Below are 6,985 nucleotides of genomic sequence, written 5' to 3'. Positions count from 1 at the left end.
GTGAAAATTGGTCCAGATTTATATATAGATCCCATATATAGTTTCGTCCGATTTAAGGTAAATGGTGCACCAAAGTCCACAAATATCTTTCGATTTGCACGAAATTTGGTATAGCGTACTGAGTTTACTCCAAAATGATGTGTGCCAAGTTTCGTGAAAATCGGTTGAGATTTATATAGCTCCCTTTTATTTTAGATTGATATGATATATGGATATTATAGATATATGGCTGATAGGAACAAAACGTACTGAAATTAGTATAACCTAACCTGTGACAAGTTTCGTTGAAATCGGTTCATATTTGGATATACTCATGTTCCTCATGTTTGTCAGATTTACATCAAATTTTGTACAACATACAAAATTGGGCATAGAATTACGTAGTTGCGTTTTCTAGAAGTGCAGACATAGCCCAACGAATGACCTATTGATATTTGTTTGAAGTCCATTTACATACTTTTGTCCCATTGTTACAAATGAATGACATGTTTATTGATAATTCCTTGAAGCTGAGGTTTGCAAGGTTATAACTCGCGAAATATGAACATATTGCATATAATTTAAATTCAATTCTATAAAATGAAGTGTTCTTATCAAAATCTTGAAATTTTGGTAATAAATAATAAGTTGCGTGGAAGCTGTGATGGTGGTAATGTAAAAAAATGGGTAAAAATGTGTTGAAGCCAACGAGTTTTTTTGTGTTCGTTCCCGATTTGTGGCTAAACTACACAACGCACACACATGTGATCAGTGACTAAGTTGCAGAATACCCCATGGACAATATGGTTCTAATGTATGATTTTTCGATATAATCACTGCAACCACCCAAAATGGATGCTGACATTTTGAAGCCGGATTTTCGGTGTTTTTTGAATTTTTCTTATAATTAGGATGCGCATCCAGACAATAGAATAAACTAATTATAGGATCGTAGAACTCGTGATTCTGCTTCGTTTAGTGTATATCTCATGAATGTGCCCACTGTAGCTTCTTTGCAATTGGGTTCCAAAGACGAAAATTTAGTGCGTAAATTTTTATAAAAAACATATTTTTTTAGTCTAAAATTAAGAAAGTCCATTCAAATTCCGTGGAACCCCGCGTGATTTTAGTTTTTTTACGTGCCGGATCTAATGAGCCCATCCATGTTCAATTCCGCCCATTAAAACGGCGGATATAGGTACCTTGAATGTGGGAAAAACTGCAAAAACTTATTTTGACAAATTCGCGTAAATAATCGCGGTTTTCTTCGAATTAATTTTACATTCATTTATGCTTGTATTGTCAAATTCGCGAATCTGTGTGGAAATAGGTCAAAAATACATCGATACGCGAATAATATGCATATTTTATCCAAAATTGATTGTGGAGGCACATCCGCGGTTCTTAACCGATCCTTTTAAAATAGGTGTCCTTTTGCGTATTTTCATAGGAGATTACTAAAATCGGATGCGCATAAAAATCGTATGCACGTTGCGTGATTTTTAGCCATTTTTAGGGTTTTTGCATAGTAAAGTGCATCGAGTGGCACACTTTGACCGCTAAATTAAACATCGAAAAATTAATAATTATTGAAAGACATTGATTCGGTTTATACGAAAATCGCATGCGCATCAACTGATTTCAACTAATTCGCGAATTGCAAGCTTTTCAATATTGATAATTTTTATGTATTGTAAGTGCAATATATTTAGCCATTAATGACGTCGAAACTCTTATCAGATGAATCTGCCGATATTTAACAATCATCTAAAAGAATTTGCAAAAGAAAGCGTCGTATATTTTAGAAGATTAAGGCAAAACCGTATCCTCTTAAACATACTAAAAAATCGAAAATTCCAAAAAACATTTGTTTTAATTCAAAAATTAATTTATTTTATTTTCCGATATCTTCATGTTTCTATTTGTTTTTCGCGACTATTAAACCGTATTTCAGTGTGATTTGACTAGTATGCAAAGATAACAATGGTGTTTAAGCATTTGTGAAGAAATTCGCGAATTACAACGAATAGGAATTCATTTAATTTATATTTGAAATACAAGATTTAAAACCGCTATAACTTTTGTGCGCAGCATCCGAATTTGTGAACGCGAACATATTTCGAATCAGCATATTTTTCTTAACCTATGTACCAAAAATCAGGAATGTGCTCGCAAAAAAATTTTTCAAATTTTTTTTAATGGAATTTTAAAAGAATTTTGTAATTTCCCATATCCATCTGGGAGAAGACTTTTATTTCTGTCTGAACATTTTTATAAACCATTCCATTCTATTTTGAATTTATTACTTTTTCTGTCGCACGGAAATTAGATATGACTACTGTGAAGAAAATATGTCAATGTGTTAATATATTGAATCAAATTGGAGAAAAGTGTATTTATAATTGTTTTTTTGAATGAAAAAAAATATATATATAACAGAACCAATAATGATCTGAGGTTTACAGTTTAATACAAATCGAATCTACCTGAATATTTGAGGGGTATAGAGTATATAATGGTGGGCTGTGATAGTTGCCAAAACTTTGTCAATAGAACATGAACGATTTTGTTAAAAAAATTATAGAAATAAATAAGTTTATACTTAATAATGAGATCTGTATTTCTTAAAATTATTATACCCTACACCACAAGGTAGAGTGTGTGCATATTAATTGTGTTTGAAACACATCGAAATATTCACATGAGATCCCATTTATTCTTAATTGGAATAAAGTTCTGTGTCGATTTAGCCATAATCGTCTGCCTGTTTATATACAGCCCGCAATATTGAAGACACACGCAGAGAAAAAATATAGTTGAACATTTTCACCGCAATCACTCAATATTTGCTGCAGTCATACTATTCTTTCCTGAAGCATGTTTTTATTTGTTTCAACCACATCATTATTTCTGCAATAAAAATCTGATCAATATTTTGTCGGAACAATGTTGTTCATTAAAAAATCGTAAGTATGGTTATTTTAATAAACCATACAATTATCAGAGAAACTATTTCATAGTTGCCGATACAAAACATTTTTGCATCAATAAAGTATTTTATGGTTACAAACCATTTACATAGTTGTAAGCAATGAATAATAACATTGAATAATAACATTGTCACTTGGTATGTTGCTGTAAACCTTCCACGATTCTTTCTTCAGTTTATATTTGGCAACAATTGAAGTCGGTCGTACTAGTTTATTAATAAACGGGGATTTGTGAAATAAAACTATTTTTCATAGTGAAAAGTGTTTTCAAATACGTGCCATCCTTCACTTAATGTAATATATATATATATATATATATTGTATGGAAAGGAATTTTAACACAGAAACAATTAAAATGAAAATTATTGAAAATCAAAAAAATATCGCAATTTCATGCAAAATGTCTGATTTTGTATTCTTGACAATGTAAACTTGTGTCTATTCGGTGACAACAATAACTTTTTTAATGCAATCATAGTATGTTTTTAAAATACACTACATATTCATGTTTTTTCATGCATCTTTGTGTATTCGTTGGTCTGCAATAATATCATTTTTGAAATCAATCACGATATTTTTATTGCAACCATGTAATGGTTATTGTCACGCAATAGTTCTTCATTTTCAAACATACATGCATACAAATGTGTGCATTCCTTAATGAGAGTCCCGTTATGTTTTTTGCTTGCAAAAAAAGAACAGAATTAACTTCAGTTGTTCTGTTCTTTTTGTGTGAGAAGGTTTAAAGTTTATTAAAACAATTTTTGGTGATAAAAAGGAGATTATTTGTGTTAGCTTTGACGGAGTTAACAATTACAAATTGTTCTTGGATGAAGGTAAATATAAGAAGATTGATAAAACAAACGCAAAATGTGGAAGCAATCAACATTGTCTGTTTGTTTACGTTTTTATTTTTGTTGTGTTTTCATTGCAGTTCGAAAAAGCTACAGTTTAGGTGCAGATGTTGATGTAGATGTACTCTCTAAAGGATTTAGCATAAAACCAAGCTTTTTTTTCCGATTTTGTTAGTCAATTTATTGGATCTACCGATTTTGTTCTAGATATTAAACTATCAAGTAAGTATTAGTAAAAAGAAACTTTATTTCAAATTATAAAATTCTAATATTTTTTAAATTCTAATTTTCATAGATGCTGACGTTTGTGTATCCAATACGGACTCCGCTTTTGAAGGTGAATCTACAGATTCTGGTAGAATTAGAGAAACGCCATCAACAGAAAGTTTCACAGCTGCTCGCCAAGCAATATCCTGCATTGGAGAAGAACCATTCTTAAATTCCTCACAAGACATAATTGTGCTCACCACTGTTGACAATTTGGATTGTCTTCCATCAAAGCAAGTAAGTCTTTTCTTTAAGTATGGATTTCATTATAAGTACTTTAGTATATATACATATTAGATTAGTGGAAATAGTGAGTTTCTAAATTTCAACAATATATTATCTTTAGGAAATTAGCGCAATCCCTGACATTCACCAATTCTTAAATGTTAAAACGTTGGAAAATAAGGACCGCATTAAAATTGCAAAGGCCTTAATTGAATTTATTCTAAATAAAAACCCAAGTAGACAGTATGTATAAACGAATACAAGGATTTGACAAAATTCATAACAAATGTAATTTGTTTTAGGCTACTTAGAGAGGATTTTATACAATTATCTAATTCAATTGTTGAAATTTTTGAATCTGAAGTTAAGGAGACGTATTATGTACCATTTCAAAAAGGACATCTAGCGAAGGGAAAGCTTTACGATGCTTACAACAATAAAAGGAGTAAGCTTAGTGCATTGGGAATAATAAAACGAAAAGTCAAATCTCAACCCCTAAAGTCTGGTATGTATGTACAATTTTCCCATAACATAACTATATAATATGTTTTTATTTATTTTTTTTTCTTTTTGTCTTTACCTTAAAGCCACCAATAATTCAAAAAAAACCATCCGACGAATTTGAAATTAATGAAAACGAATTAGATATTCTAAAAACCGACGGCTTTGAATGGAGCAAGGTTGTGGAAATCTGGGAGAGATCACATTTCCTCAGACAGGAAGAACTCAAAAATAGTAAAGTACCTACAATTGAATATATAAACAAATACAAAGTTCTCCTCAGTGAAAAAGGATTCGAGTTGGTAAGCGACCTTGCTATACATCATTAAAATTTAAATAATAATTTAATGCTTCACATATGTTTTAATTATTAATTTACATTCCATTAAAGTTTAAAATAGATTACAACATCCTGTTTCCATGTTCGAAAGGTATTTATGAATGGAAATTCTATTATTCCAAATTGATTGCGAAGTCAAGCAAAATAAGAGACATCTGTGTTCAAAAAATATTAACATTAATTAATGGGACTGACGATGAAGGTAACTAGAGATATAACAACGAAATTAAAGTATAACCCAACACACATCTTTCTAACTATTACAGACTCAAAACTTGCGCTTTCCTTAATGATTATACCATATATTTTGCCAAATAGCAGAAAGAAGACTAAGTTGGAAATACAGGAGTCCTTCATTCATTATACTGAGGTAATTAATTTATATTGTATTATACTTCTTCAAAAATAAAAAACTATTATCTTTTAATTTGTAGAATATTCTGCAGGCTGATGACGAATCAAGACACCGACTAAAAAGGTTGAAATCTGAAACCCAGCCAAAAATATATTTTGTCGGTGACACCTCAAAAATTATATCCATTGCTTACGTTGACATTTGTGGGATCAGAATCAAACTTCAAAGTCCTTTACAAGCTGTTGAGGTATGCTTCCATTGTTTCATGACGATGAATATTAAATTCCCTGAATACTTGTATGGACATTTATCCAAAGAATTATTTTTGATATTAGTACGCCTTGGGATAACATTACTCCATCAATAAATACGTTGATAAATGACCTGCGCTCGGATACAGAGTTGTAAGATATTATTATCCCATATTTATTTTTAACAAATTATTATACACATACAGGGTGTATTTATATATATATATAAAATATTTTACATTGGTTTATTATATTTTGCAATTAATTTCATTTCAATAGAATCGTATTTTTAATTTAAAATTTTATAACCTAATACATTTTTATACGTAGAACCATAATATTTTTTTATATATACAGAATTACATGTTTTGTTTGCACTGAGTCGTTTACTGATGCTAAACACTACATAAGTCATTTAAGAAAACGCCATGGAAATATATCATCATACCCTTGTTGCTTTAGTAAATGCTATCGAAAGTACCATCGCCTAGATTCGTACAAATATCACTTGTATAAACACTTACAACATTTTGAAAGTAACGCACAGTGGGTTAGAATACCCTGTTTCCTTGGATTAATTAAAAAATTAAATTTTAAGTATCGCCAATATAAAAATTTTTGCACACGGTTAAAGTATATAAAATTCTACATCACTTGTCGTTGAAATAAATGTCAAAAGTGGTCTGGTGTTTTTGTAGTGAAACTTCAAAGTCAAACTTCATAGAAATTTTTGTGCCAAAAAAGGCTGAAAAAAGTGAAAACGTTCCCGTTGAAAATTTTATTTATTTTAAAAAGTATTGTAAAAGTTAAACATTTTTCAACGGAACCATAAAGTTTAGGTTATTTTGCAAATACTTCGTTAACATTTGAGTATGAAATTGTGTTTGGAAGTGATTAAAATTTAGGTATTTATATTGAAAATGCCAAAAAAAATTAATATTTTTATATTTTAAATGGATAAATAGTTATTATTCGTCCACATTCGTGTCATAATTTTTGGTTTATATTAAAGAGGACATAAATCTGTGTTATATTGCAAAATTGTACGCTGCCCTTTTGTGCCTTTTAGAAGCTATGCATTGTTTAATACAAGTGTTGCAGCAGTCAAATTAGCTAAAAGTCACATTGATCTCGTGGCTGGTGCTGTTGTTGAGTGTTGTGTTTTCTTGTTTTTCATGTTATTTTTTCTAATTATTTTATTGTTGTTATTTTTGTTTCTTTTA

The 6,985-nt window shown here is 30.0% G+C and overlaps 1 long non-coding RNA gene across 1 annotated transcript; it reads left to right on the top strand.

The window, feature by feature from the left end:
* The first annotated feature begins 3,980 nt into the window (after nucleotides 1-3,980).
* On the top strand, nucleotides 3,981-4,566 carry LOC133329317 (uncharacterized). The gene is made up of 3 exons (XR_009754308.1): nucleotides 3,981-4,045; nucleotides 4,119-4,327; nucleotides 4,437-4,566. It is a non-coding gene; the product is annotated as an uncharacterized LOC133329317 (long non-coding RNA).
* The last annotated feature ends 2,419 nt before the right edge of the window (nucleotides 4,567-6,985 follow it).

This window comes from Musca vetustissima, unplaced genomic scaffold, assembly GCF_032173495.1.
Source record: "Musca vetustissima isolate MV318-11 ecotype Yass unplaced genomic scaffold, APGP_CSIRO_Mvet_v1 utg29945, whole genome shotgun sequence".
NCBI classification, from domain to species: domain Eukaryota; kingdom Metazoa; phylum Arthropoda; class Insecta; order Diptera; family Muscidae; genus Musca; species Musca vetustissima.
Note: the sequence above shows the minus strand (reverse complement) of the source record. Positions and strands in the feature narration are given on the sequence as shown.